We start from the raw sequence: 14,470 nt of genomic DNA, 5'->3' as shown, positions 1-14,470 counted from the left end.
TAAGGCTACATCCTTACACTGAGCACCGATACTAGCTCCGTACACTGAGCACCAATACCACCTCCTTACAACGAGCACCAATACTAGTCCTTACACTGTCATGCTATTCAGATTTGTAGAGCGCACTATCACAGTAGAGGGTATACAGGCACTGAGCACTAGGTCCTATTGTTGATTACCAAGGCGACATCCTTACATTGAGCACCAATACTAGCTCTGTACACTCCGCTTCTATAACACCTCCTTACACTGAGCACCAATACTAGTCCTTACACTGTCATCTTATTCAGATTTGTAGATCGCACTATCACAGGAGGGGGTTACAGGCGCTGAGCACTACCAGCAGCTCCTTATGTTGAGTACTAAGGCTACATCCTTACACTGAGCACCGATACTAGCTCCGTACACTGAGCACCAATACCACCTCCTTACAATGAGCACCAATACTAGTCCTTACACTGTCATGCTATTCAGATTTGTAGAGCGCACTATCACAGTAGAGGGTATACAGGCACTGAGCACTAGGTCCTATTGTTGATTACCAAGGCGACATCCTTACATTGAGCACCAATACTAGCTCTGTACACTCCGCTTCTATAACACTCCTTATACTCAGAACCGATACTAGCTCATGTGCACCAAGTCTACATCCTTACACTGAGCACCAATACTAGTCCTTACACTGTCATCTTATTCAGATTTGTAGATCGCACTATCACAGGAGGGGGTTACAGGCGCTGAGCACTACCAGCAGCTCCTTATGTTGAGTACTAAGGCTACATCCTTACACTGAGCACCGATACTAGCCCGGTACACTGAGCACCAATAACACCTCTTTACAATGAGCACCAATACTAGTCCTTACACTGGCATGTTATTCAGATTTGTAGAGCGCACTATCACAGGAGAGGGTGTACAGGCACTGAGCACTAGCAGTAGCTCCTTATGTTGAGTTCCAAGGCGACACCTTTACAATGAGCACCAATACTAGCTCCGTAAACTTTACTCCAATACATCTACTTACTCCGCGCGCCGATACTAGCCCCTGAGCATCAAGTCTACATCCGTACACTGAGCACCAATACTAGTCCTTACACTGTGATGTTATTCACATTGTAGAGCTCACTATCACAGGAGAGGGTATACAGGCACTGAGCACTAGCTCCTTATGTTGAGTACTAGGGCGACATCTTTACACTGAGCACCGATAGTAGCTCCGTACACTCTGCCTCTATAACATCTCCTTACACTGAGCAATGATACTAGCTCCTTATACTTAGCTTCAATAAAACCTCCTTACACTGATTACTGACACTAGCTCATGAGCACCAAGTGACATCCTTACACTGAGCACCAATAACACATCCTTATACTGAGCACCAATATTAATCCTTACACTGTCATGTTGTCCAGATTTGTAGATCGCACTATCACGGGAGAGGGTATACAAGCGCTGAGCACTAGCAGTAGATCCCCATGTTGAGTACCAAGGCTACATCCTTACACTGAGCACCGATACTAGCTCCGTACACTGAGCTCCAATAACACCTCCTTACACTGAGCACCGATACTAGCTCCTTACACTTAGCTTCAATAAAACCTCCTTACACTGAGCACTGATATTAGCTCATGAGCACCAAGTCTACATCCTTACACTGAGCACCAATACTAGTCCTTACACTGCCATGTTATTCAGATTTGTAGATCGCACTATCACAGGAGAGGGTATACAGGCGCTGAGCACTAGTTCCTTATGTTGAGTACCAAGGCAACATCCTTACATTGAGCACTAATACTAGCTCTGTACACTCCGCTTCTATAACACCTCCTTACACTGAGCACCAATACTGGTCCTTACACTGTCAAGTTATTGAGATTTGTAGAGCGCACTATCACAGAAGAGGGTCTGCGTCTAAATTATGTTTAGACGCAGAGTTTAAGACTACTATGGCAAAGTGGATAACAGAATTTATTAACTTAAATGTAGAAACCGCTAGCATCGATATTGTGTGGGAGTCATTAAAAGCGTGTTTTAGAGGGGAGGTGATGAGCTATGGTAATTTTCGCCAGAAGAAATTAAGGTGGGAAATGCAAGACCTATATAAGATGTTGAGAACTTCTGAGGAGAATTTAATTAGGGAAATTCAAAAAAATTGCTCACAACAGAATATAGTAGATGCGGAGGATAAGGTTGCTAGATGTCGAGCTAAGATAACGGGGCTGTGGAGCGAGGAAAACGCGAGAAAATACTTGGTATACAAACGACATATACATGAATATGGGGAGGCAATAGGGAGGCCATTAGCCTTACGGTTAAAGATGCAATCGACCTCCAGATCTATAGTTAGCATGCAGGATCAACACGGTAATTTACAACAGGACCCAGATAAAATTCTTGATATACTTCATCAGTATTATTCAGAGCTGTATACGCAGCAGAAAACTGATCGAACAAAGGCAAGATTTGAACTAGGGGAGGCTGTACAGCTGAACGAGAATGATAAGGAATGGTAAGATAGTACATTTACAATGTAAGAACTAGATGCAGCGGTAAAAAATTTGGCGAATGGCAAAGCAGCTGGACCAGACTATATCCCGGCTGAGGTTTATAAAATATTTTTTGAACAGTAAAAATACATTATGTTGGAAACCTTTAGGGCCGCTCAGAAGGGTAAGGCACTAAAATCATGGAATGATGCTTTGATTGTTGTTTTTAGTAAAAAGGGTAAGCCTCCAGAACTACCAGGATCATACCGCCCAATTTCTCTGCTTAGTTGCGATAGTAAATTGTATTCAAAATTATTAGGTAATCGAATTTCAAAAGTGATAACCCCACTGGTCTCTTTAGATCAGCACAGGTTCATTCCTAAACGTGACACATATAAATAAAGTAATCACTTTAATGGATATTGCTCAAGCCGAAAAACGGGTAGTAGCTTTAATATTACTGGACGCAGAGAAAACGTTTGACCGTGTTGAATGGCATTATTTATGGGAGATTATGAGGAAATCGGGCTTCGGGAATAACTTTATGACAGCAATTCAGGTGTTATACTCTGCTTCAAATGCGAAAATTGCTGCAATGGTGAGGAAATCTGCAATGATTAGCATTACAAGAGGTGCAAGGCAGGGGTGCCCCTGCTCCCCATTATTATTTGCACTATTTATAAATCCCTTATTAAATAAACTATCTAATAACTCTTTAATTAAGCCATTCATAGTACAAAATATAGCACACACGGTTTTTGCATACGCGGATGATGTGGCAGTTATGACTGTTAATCCTGGTGAGGCATTAATAGAGATTGAACGACTAGCTTCAGAATTTGGCTTAATATCAGGCTATAAATTAAACTCTGGGAAGACTCAAGTATTATGCTCGGAGAATATGCGATTCAGTGATCCCAGAGTCGTATCCGAGGTAATATATCTAGGTATAATAATTAAAACCTCCATGAATGATATTGTGGAAGCCAAATGGAATAGTACATACCGACATATTAAGCAGTCGTTAGAAAGATGGGGACGACTTCAATCAACAATCATAGGAAGAGGCAATGTTATTAAGATGCATATTTTGTCAAAAGTGTTATATATGTTCAGAGCTATAACGTTAGAGATTCCATTTCAGCATATACAACAATTACAGTCTACCTGTGCAAGATTCTTATGGTCTCCAGGGAAACCTCGGAGGGCAATGAGGTTGATGACACTTCCGATTGAGAGAGGGGGACGGGCTATCCCTGACTTTTTGTTATATTTTTATGTTTGTTTTTTACAAAGAATGCGATTGTTATTAACAGGGGAACCAGTGGAGAATATGGCAGATTCACCCTCTATATATCATTTATTGCTGGGAATTCATGCACAACGTAGCTTATTCAAAGAGTTAAAGGGGAACTATTATAAGAGAACGCGTTATAAGGTATTGGATTCAGCTTTTAGAGTCTGGCGAAAGGTGGCACGAATGATAAAAATGGGGAAAGTGTCATATTATACGCCATTTAATGCCGACAAAATATTACCTTGTGTTTTTCATGATACAGTAGCCATAATTTGGACACACTTGGGGATAGTGCAGATTGGGGATTTGTTTGAATCGGATGGGTCATTGGCTACTTACAAGAGATTGACTTTAAAATATCATTTGACTAAGTCGTCTTTTTTCAAATATCTTCAATTAAGAGATTTTATTAATAGAAAGCATATCCATGGGGGGAAAAGTTCTTTAGTCGAGGCGATTCGTAAATTAGAAAATTGGGCTTTTGTATAGTATGTTAATGGAATACAGACCTGATGATTTGCAGAAGTTTAATTTATATTGGCAGGTTCAGCTGGAAGAACCCTCTTTATTAATAGAAGATGCAATAATTATGTCTAAGGAAGCATTACTATCTGCTAATTTGAAGGCGCAATTTTTTAAAACTATTTTTCATTTATATTATACTCCAGAGCGCATGATGAAGTGGGGGTCGCAATACGATGGGAAATGCTTCAGATGTAAAGCTGATAATGCTGATAGTATACACATCTTTTTCAGTTGTTGTAAATTACGTCAATTTTTGATACATATGGAAAATTTTCTTTTAATGATTACACAATCTACTGTGAAGATCTCTCCATCTATGATGCTTTTAGGAATAGGTGAAAATGTTAAACAGGGCACTGCTTTATTTAAATTTAGATATTTCTTATTTGTAGCTATGACTGCTGTCCGTTTATGTATCGCCTCAGATTGGTTACAAGAAGAACCTCCTGCATTTGAATTTTGGCGCTCGAAGTTGTATAATTTATTTGAATTGGAATGGAGTCTGTATGCACTGAAGGGAGGTAGGAAACGGTAACTGGGAATATTAATTTGGGGTGCAATTTATGATCATCTTGAAGCCTGAAAAAGTGAATTATGATTTCATTTGTCAATTTTGTTGCATGAAACAATGTCAAATGTGTAATTTACGATATATGAGATATGCATTAATGGTGTAATCCTGTGCTGATGTTTTGTTCCTACGGGGGAATATTAATAATAATAATAATAATAATGAAAAAAAATGTAAAAAGAGAAAGAGGGTATGCAGGCGTTGAGCACTAACAGTAGCTCATGATGTAGCGCACCTAGTCTACATCCTTAGACTGAGCACCAATACTACTCCTTACACTGTCAAGTTATTCAGATTTGTAGATCGCACTATCACAGGAGAGGGTATACAGGCGCTGAGCACTAGCACTAGCTTCGATTGTTGATTACCATGGCTACATCCTTACACTGAGTACCAATACTAGCTCCTTACACTGAGCACCAATACTAGCTCCTTACACTGAGCACCAATACTAGCTCCTTACACGTTACTCCAATACATCTACTTACTCCGCGCGCTACTAGCCCCGGAGCATCAACTTTACATCCTTACACTGAACACCGATACTAGCTCCGTACACTGAGCACCAATGACACCTCTTTACATAGAGCACCAATACTAGCTCCTTACAATGAGCATCGACACTGGCTCCTGACACGGAATCTGACGCTGGTCTCCTTAGACTGAGCAGCACCGAGGCTAAATCCTTACACTGCGCTCGATTTTATTTCGTTACACTGACCTCCAACGCCGGCCGAGAGCTGCGGCTAACCCCATACTCAGGTTAGGGCACCCCCACGTCGCACCTGGGCACTCTTACCAATGGGCCCGGGGACTTTGCAGCCCCTCTGACGGCTGCGGCACTCACCTCTTGTACCGGTGGGAGGCTCCCGGGCCCCGGGTGTTGTGAATACCGCTCTCCTGAAGGGAATGTCCGTGATTCACTCTTAGCCCCGCCCAGTGCCTGCCGGCCGGCCCGGTGCGGTGGTGCTGCTCCGATCACAGGGCACAGGACAGGTGGGTGTGGGAGGAGCGCTCCGCGGAGAGAGGGTGCGAGTGGGGCGGAAACACGAGCGCAGGAGAGGGCCGCCTCTGCCCCGGGCTCAGGACCTGGGACGGGCCGCCCCTCCCCCTTCCTGTCTCTGGCTCACATTCAAATGAACTTTATTGCCACGACAGGGCAGATGAGGGGTGCCGAAGTTAGCCGGAACGGCCAGTTAGGCCTTCCTTCAATATACAACACTAGGTCGGTGGCCAGAGCTGTGCATTTTACAAGTTAGACAAGCTTTTTCAAAGTAAATGCGTACAATAGACAAACTATCTACATCTGTTTCCATAAAGTCTGTCCCCAGGCGATGCTGTGCATTTCTCCACACCTTAGCGCTTCTGGCTCGTGTGATGATGAGACAAATGTTACACAATGCAGCTCATGTCTCACTGATTCTGACAGCACGCCAGAGTTTCCCCTTTTTATTTTCGAACATTTTTTTCTTCCATCTCGCTGCAAAGTACACGTAAATCAGTCGAAAGAAGGATTGCCGGTTTTGATTTTTGGCGAAGTCTCTAAAATGTAGCTAGATCAAAGCTGTACAATTTGTGTTTGAAGAAGGATCCACACAACTGTGATTGGTCGGTGTTTGAAAACGCTGTTACAGGGAGTTACAGTAACATTATTGTGTGTGTGCGGGGGAGAGTAAGAAAAAGTTGTGTCAAAATTGTTATATTCTAAAAAAAAACAAATGAAATGGGGCTACAAAAAAATTGAAAAATGTTGTGCTTTGTAGGGCGAAGGTAAGTATACTGGAGGCAGGGTCAAAGGCAGGGTCAAAGGATAGAGAAGCATTTGCAGAGAGGTGGGGAAAAGGAGGGACTAATATTACGTTTTTAGGATTCAACGTTAAAGGGCAGTAAGGTGTTTGTGGGGTTCAGGGATTGGTAACGTTAAGGGGCAGTTAGGGGCTTTTAGGGTTCTGGGAATGGTAGTGTTAAGGGGTACTAAAGGTCATTTAGGGTTCAAGGAGGGGTAACATTAAGGTGTGGTATGGGGTTCTTATGGTTCAGGGATGGGTAGCATAAAAGGGTAGTGAGGGGGTTTTGAGGTTCCGTGATTCTGAACCCGTTCAATAAAGATCGTCGTATCAAGACGATTTTGGTATCAGCAGACCGCAAATGACGAGTGCGGTATGTACGAATGTTTTCGTCATGATCGATTGATGGATACACTACGTATTCAGGGATTTCGTTCGAACCTTCGGGTTCCATTTTGTGTACAGCAGCCATTTTGTGGTTGCCCTCACATAGGCCGATGACTGCTGCCGAACGAGTCTTTTGGGACACGTACACCTTTAGTTGACTTCTGTGTGACCTGAACAAACTGACTCCATTGCCCGAAGCTGACCTTGTTGAGCCAGTTCCTTGTTAGGCAGCTGGTCAGATAGAGATCAAAGAACAGGACATTGCTGAGTTTATGGTACACGCTCACACCCTTCTATCTTGCTTCTCATCTGTTTCTGTTCCTTCTTTTATGGCCTATTTATGGTTTGGGTTGAGGTCCTTTTATTATGGGTTTCGTCCGGCCTGTCCGAGCAAGAATGTTGGATTTTGCCTTGTCATTTATGGTGGGCTGGACAACTGAAAGGGGGCTTGTCGTTATGCGATATCTTTTGAAATGTCACTGTGTGATTGGACAGTTCGTAAGTAATTGATGCCAGTAAGGAATGTGATTTTTGGCATAAAAGACGATGTCTCGCTCTACTAAATTGTACAGTCTCTGACGAACCATCCGTGTTCTGCTTCGTAGACCTCAGTTCCTGGTTGCAGCCAATAAACTTGGTCTTTGACGTCACCAAGAAGTATCCTGTGTCTCTGTTTGCCAAGACAGAAGAACTCGAAGACTTCGGGCGTTTCCCCTGGCGCCGCTGGGTTCTAAAACCTGGTTCTTCAGTTGGTGCCCAATGTGGGGCGACTTCAGTGGTACCGGTCCAAGCCTGAAGATCGTGAGGAGCTTTGTGTGAAAATTCTGGAGGAAGGCCTGCCACTTCATCGACCCCTGTATGTCGTCGTGGTCCGAAAGTCTTTGCTGCAAGGTTCCCTGCTTTGCGACGGCTACGAAGGACTGCTGCCCTGACTGTCGCCCTGTCTTGGAGCCGTTTGATGATTTATAAAGTGAGACAATAGACGGGTCTTCTGGCGACGTCATCGATATTTCAGTTAAGTATGAGTGGAGTGTCTCCCAGTCCTTAGTTTTGTTTCGGGTATCCCCTTGAGATCTTTGATTTGGGACTTGCAAGCTCCAAAGCAGAGGGACTTGTGTATTCACAAGGTTATCGTATTCGATATTCCCTTGAAGTTTGAAGCTAGACTAGTGAGCAAAGATGCCTGGTCTTAGCAGACTTGGAAAGATATTTTGTTGTGGTTGTAATAGGGATTCCCGATTGGCGGACTCTTGTCCGGTGCCTCCGATTGGAACTCCGACCTATGAGCTCTATTTAAAACATGGCGTGGGCCCCATCACGTATAATGAAGTGTGGGTTCGCTACACTAGGAAGGATGGTGTTTTAAAGTGGCCCCAATATGGTAGTTATGACACAGAGATTTTAGATAATTTGGAAGTTAAACTCTTCAAGAAGAAAGCCCGGCCGGCGATGTTTGACTCTTTCTGCCTCTGGCGAAAGGAAGCCAAACAGAAAGAAATTAAGTTAGCGAAGAGAAATAAAAGAGAGAAAGGTATTTCGATAATGCAAGCTGTTATTCAGTTTAAAGATAACGAAGAAGAACAAGCGAGTGAGCAGTTGCACAGGCAACGTAAAATGGCGATTGATAAATGTTATCCAGCTTTGCCACTTCAACAGCAAGGTGCAACGAAGGACCTTGAAAAAGATCCTTTGATGTCACATTTGTTGAGTTCGCCACCCCCTTATGTGCAGAGTGCTACAGCACCTCCGCCACCTTTAGTTATGCAACCTCCGGTTGCTTTGCCACCTGTTGTTCTACAACCGCCAGCTCCTCTTCAGTTGGCTCCTATTCCTTTGGCGCAGCCTTCTCAAGGGCCGCCGACTTTGCTACCTGCTCCGCCTCCAACTCTTACGACTTTGTCTCCTGTACTTGCTACTTCGTCTGCTATTGTTTCTACGTTGGTTTCCTCTCAGTCTGCTTTGTCTCCTTTTCTTTTGTCAACTTCTCCTTCTGTTCGACAGCGAATGACTGATACTGTTACTGGTCTCTTTTCTCCTCTCTTTGGGTCATTGGGTATGACCCCTGTTTCGGCGCATACACAGTTGCGTAGCCAACTGCCTGGTCCCGATGAGCGGGAAGTATTGGATCACTTAGCGCGCAAATGGGTTACTTATTCTTTAAGGTATTATTTGGAGTCTGTTATGGATATTTTCCGTCAATGGGAAGCACCGAAGCAGAGATATGTTTTCGAGAAGCTGTGTACTTTCCTTCGTGAAGAATGGGAAGATGGTGATTTGGGACAGACTCCACCTGAGTTGTTCCGTGTACAGTCTGAGTTTGCGAAAGGAACTATAGTGGGTATCGACGTTGAGAGCGCAGTTGCGACATTGTTGTCGTTTAGGAGTGAGTCTCCTTCTCAGCCGTTGTTTGAGCCTGATTCTTCAGTTAGGAGAATAGCGCGACAATATCCGATGAGAGAGGTTCCCCCAGTTTGGAGAGCAGAAGATGTAGCCGCTAATCCGCCTATTCCGCCTCATTTTCAGCGTGTTTTGGTACATGTTCCGTGGAAGCGAGTTGAAGTCTTGGCCCTTAAGCAGTCTTTGCCTGATCCACGTAAAAATCCTGCAGGGTACTATAAGGAATTATCACAGACTGCAGATTCATGTATTATGAATCTAGCCGATATAGACATGTTGTTTGGGAATGTAGTTCCACAGCCTATATGGGGATTGATTCGTCATACGGATCATGCGCAGGAGTTAGGGGATACATAGGCTAATATTGGTGCTGCAGATGGCAGACAAGTTGGTGGTGCTAAACCTGAGCAACTAGTTGCAGAACTCCCTGGTAGGATTGTTAATTACATGAAGACCTTGATGCCTGCTATGAGTGTTAACTGGGACAAATTGTCTGCATGTAAGCAGAAGAAAGACGAAAGTGTGTCTGACTTCTTCACTAGGTTTGAAGAGACGTTTGTCGACCATAGTGGTCAGGACATGAGTACGGAAGGTGGTCAACGGTTGTTCGTTGACAAGTTCGTGCATAATTTGCTTCCTGATTTGTGCAATAAGTTGAAGGATTCTGAGAGTGCTTGGGCTGTTTCTTCGTCAGCGCAGATATTGGCTACTGCACAGTACTACGAGAATAGGGATAAGGATGAGAAAGATAGAGCCGACAAGAAGACTAAAGAGTTAAAGACGAAGGTTCTTTTGCAGCAAGCGTATCCGCCTCGTAATAATCAGCGTGATTATCAGCAACCTCAGCAGTATCAGAGAAACTCGCAAAGGTTCGAGTCTTCTCAACAGCGTTTTCCTGTAGGCCCTAATCAGTGTGCGTATTGTAAAGAAGAGGGTCATTTCAAGAATAGTTGTCCAGTTCTGTTACAGCGCACAAATGGTGCTTCTGGTGTGAGAGGTCGAGGTGTTCAGCTAGAGGTAGAGGACGTGGTGTGTTTCCTCAGAATGCGCGTTCCTAGCCTCCACAGAATTCAATGAATAGTTTTGATCAGCAGAATGGTGCTTCTGGTAGGACGGCTCAGTATTATGCGGACGACTACTATGTCAAAGGTGAGTGTATGGATGGTAATGATTGCTAGGACAGCCATAGACAAAGAGAGGGAGTTGTTTCAGTTCCACTAGATCAGAGTGGACCTTTTGTTGAGGTGATTGCATCAGATGTGTCAGAGCCTTTTCTGTTGGATACTGGTGCTGCGAAGAGTTCTATTATGCACTCCAAACTCCCTGGCGCACCTTTGTCTGGCTTAACAAATGTTTCAGTAGGTTTTTCTGGCGCCCCAGTTAGCAATCCAATTTCTAGTCCGTTGTCTCTTTCTGTTGGACCTTGTGAATTTGAAGCACCCCTTATTCTGACGACAGGTTGTGGTGAGAACTTGTTGGGATTGGATTTGTTGAAAAGATTGTATGCAACGCTACATTGTTCTCCTTCAGGAGTACAGCTTACATTAGGTAAGAGAGTGATCTCTCCGATGTACTTGTCTAAAGATCGACTTCCAGCTGAAATGTCTTCTCTTCCTGATTCTCTTTGGGCCACTGGTCCGAATGATGTGGGTCTTTTAGAGATTCCACTGTATGTTGTGACGTTGAAAGCAAATGCTAGATTGCCACGTATTCCCCAATCTCGGATCTATAGTGATTATCTATGATCTGATTGAGAAAGGAGTGATTGAAGAAACGAGAGGGAATGTGTTCAATAGTCCGGTTTTGCCTGTTTTGAAACGTACTGATTCATCGCAACCGCCTGTGTATAGGTTTGTGATCGATGTTCGCGAGGTGAATAAGATTGTTGTTCCGCAATTTCCTGTTGTGTCAGATATCACTGCTTTACTGACTATGATTCCGGCTTCTGCCACGTGGTTTTCGGTGATTGACTTGAAGAATGCTTTCTTCAGCATCCCGATTGCCGAAGAGAGTAGGGATATTTTTGGCTTCTCCTTGGGAGGCCGAAGCTTCCGGTTCAAGCGCGCCCCTCAAGGCTATTGTGAGAGTCCATCGATCTATAGTCAGGCTTTGAAAACACAGCTTGATATGTTTGTTTTACCTGATGGTGCTGCCCTTATTCAGTATGTCGACGATTTGTTAGTTGCTGCTGACAATGAAGAGATTTGTAAAGAGGCTACTTTGTTGTTGTTGCGTCATTTGTCTGATTTCCATCATAAGGTGTCTCTTTCGAAGTTGCAATATTGTTGACAAGAAGTAACCTACTTAGGTCACCTCTTATCGAAGGAGGGAAGAAGATTGACCCCAGAACGAAATCAAGCGATTGCGACAATGAGTGTGCCAACGACACAGAGAGAAGTACGTGCTTTCCTGGGTATTACGTCATATTGTAGACAGTGGATTCCGAATTTTTCGCTTCTTGCGAAACCTTTGATAGCTCTTACTGTTAAGGATACTCCGAATCCTTTTCCTTGGACTGACGAATGTCAGAAGAGTTTTTCAGAATTGCGTGATGCGTTGTGTTCGGCTCCTGTGTTGGGTACTCCCGACTACAGTAAGCCTTTTACACTCTATGTCCACGAGAGAGAGGGATGTGCATTGTCAGTCTTGAAACAGCAGTTCGGCGATAAGCAACGTTCATGTGCGTATTTTTCGTCGACTTTGGATCCGGTAGCTAGTGCGTTGCCGAGTTGTTTGAGAGCTACAGCAGCAGCGGCTGTCTCTATTCGACAGTCTGCTGGTTTGGTGATGGATAATACGTTGATTGTGATGGTTCCACATGCAGTGGATACCTTGTTGAATAGGACAAAGACACAGCACTTAACTAGTGCTCGGTTGTCAGGCTACGAGTTGACACTTTTAGCGAGTCATGTGCATATAAAGAGATGCAACACGTTGAATCCAGCTACGTTGTTGCCGATTTCAGTTGAGACAGATGTTTCTGAACAGCATGATTGCTTTCTTAGGACAGAGGAAGAAACAAAAGGGAGAATAGATCTAAGGGACACTCCTCTTCCAGAGTGTGATGGTACCTTATGGGTTGATGGTTCGTGTTTCAAGCTTCCGAATGGTGATACGACTGCGGCATATGCTGTTACGACTTTGCATACGATTGTTGAAGCTGCACGTATCCCACATAATTCAGCGCAAGCAGCAGAGTTGATTGCATTGACAAGAGCGTGTGTGTTGTCGAAAGAGAAACGAGTGGCTGTGTACACTGATAGCCAGTATGCATTTGGTGTGGCTCATAGTTTTGGAAGTTTGTGGAAGAGCGTGGGTTCCTGACTTCGCATGGAACTAAGATTCAGCATGGTCAGTTGGTGAATGAACTTCTTGAGTCACTTACTTTGCTGTTGCAAGTTGCGATTGTGAAATGCAGGGCGCATAAGAAAGTTACTGATGATGTTGGTCATGGTAATGCGTTTGCAGATGAAGTTGCGAAAGAAACGGCGAAAGATGTGATGAGTCGAATGTATGTTGCGGGTCCGGCGAGATGTGTTCCGGATAGAAGTATGTGTGAAGATACGATAGAGAGCGTGAAGTCCATTCAAGCTGAAGCTACAGAGAAAGAGTTGAATGAATGGAGAGAAAGAAAGGGTAAATTTAATCCGAATGGTTGTTGGGTTGAGTTGTCAGAGCATCAGCGATGGTTGTTATCCGATGCGTATGTGCTTCCAGTGGTTACGATGGCTCATGGAATGGCTCATATCAGTGTGAAAGGGATTTGTAAGTTGTTAGCTCCAGTATGGCAAAATGCAGGAATTCCTAAGTGTGCAGAGAACCTGGTTAAGAATTGTATGGTTTGTCTGATTTACAATCCTGGTGAGGGAACTCCAACTCCAGCTGGTCATTTTGCGCGTTCGATGTATCCGTTCGAGGCTTTGCAGATAGATTTCATCCACATGGAGAGGTGCAACAACTTAAAGTATGTGCTCGTGGTTGTTTGTGCCTTTTCGAGATGGGTAGAAGCATACCCCCTGAAAGATAACACTGCCTTGTCCACAGCTAAAGCCCTTGTTAAGGAATTTTTCCCTAGGTATGGATTGCCGAGAATGGTCTGGAGTGACAATGGGAGTGAATTTGTGGGTCAAGTGATGAAGAGAGTGTGTGATGGTTTAGGAATCAGTCAGAAATTTCATGCTGCAAATCACCCCCAATCAGCTGGTTTGGTAGAATGCTATAATGGCACCCTTAAGCTGAAACTGGCCAAGATTCAGGCCAGCTCCGGTCTACAATAGCCCGATGCTTTGCAATTAGCACTTCTGTCAATAAGAATGACTGTACATTCACGAATGGGACTTAGTCCCTACAAAGTAATTTTTGGTTGCCCGGCAAATATATGGGGAGTACCGCGGCCGACCAAATTTAGTGAAATAGAACACCCTGTGTTGCTTGATTACCTTTACGAATTGACGGCTAAATTGCGTGTTTTGCATCAACAGGTTCATGATACATTGCCACAAGCATCTGAAGATCCAAGACATGCTATCGAACCTGGATCCTGGGTTTTCGTGAAAAACTTCCAGCGGACTAAGAACGAGCAGCCCGCTGGATTGGACCCTACTTGGTGCTACTGTCCACGCGATCAGCAGTGCGAGTGCGCGGTAAAAAGAACTGGATCCACGGCGTACATTGTAAGAGGGCCCCTTTGCCTCTGCCTTACGACCAGTGGGTCCAGAATGGTATTTCTGACTCTGAGACTGAAACCGTGCCTCGTTTTCTGCCTTTTAGGGATGCACGTTTGATTGGGACGAACACCGAACGAGAAAGTGACGATCTTCTGCAAGAAGCTATGCCTCCGTCAGATCGTTTGGACACTTCCGAACCTGAACTTTTGTTCCGTGATCAGACATTGCCTGGCAAAGGCCATTATAATTTGCGACCAAGAGTCATGGGACAAATAAAGTAATATTATTTTCTTTGCGATTTTTGAAAAAGTGTTCTCTCCTCCGAGGAACTATTTTGATTTTTGTTTTTCGA

At 44.0% G+C, this 14,470-nt stretch overlaps 1 protein-coding gene across 8 annotated transcripts in view; it reads right to left on the bottom strand.

Annotated features, from left to right (window-relative positions):
- TMC6 (transmembrane channel like 6) overlaps positions 1-14,470 on the bottom strand; it is a 225,286-nt gene that overhangs the window by 165,782 nt on the left and 45,034 nt on the right. For 2 of the 8 annotated variants that reach the window (XM_086931089.1, XM_086931087.1), the window contains exon 1: positions 5,728-5,903. The exons of 5 other annotated variants lie outside the window; for them this stretch is intronic. The gene's annotated coding sequence lies outside the window, so the exon portion shown is untranslated. Of the gene's footprint in view, positions 1-5,679; positions 5,904-14,470 lie in introns of those variants that run through there. One more of the 8 variants, XM_086931092.1, reaches the window with a different exon arrangement.

The sequence above is a fragment of the Lissotriton vulgaris genome, chromosome 7, assembly GCF_964263255.1.
Source record: "Lissotriton vulgaris chromosome 7, aLisVul1.2, whole genome shotgun sequence".
Lineage (NCBI taxonomy): Eukaryota > Metazoa > Chordata > Amphibia > Caudata > Salamandridae > Lissotriton > Lissotriton vulgaris.
Note: the sequence above shows the minus strand (reverse complement) of the source record. Positions and strands in the feature narration are given on the sequence as shown.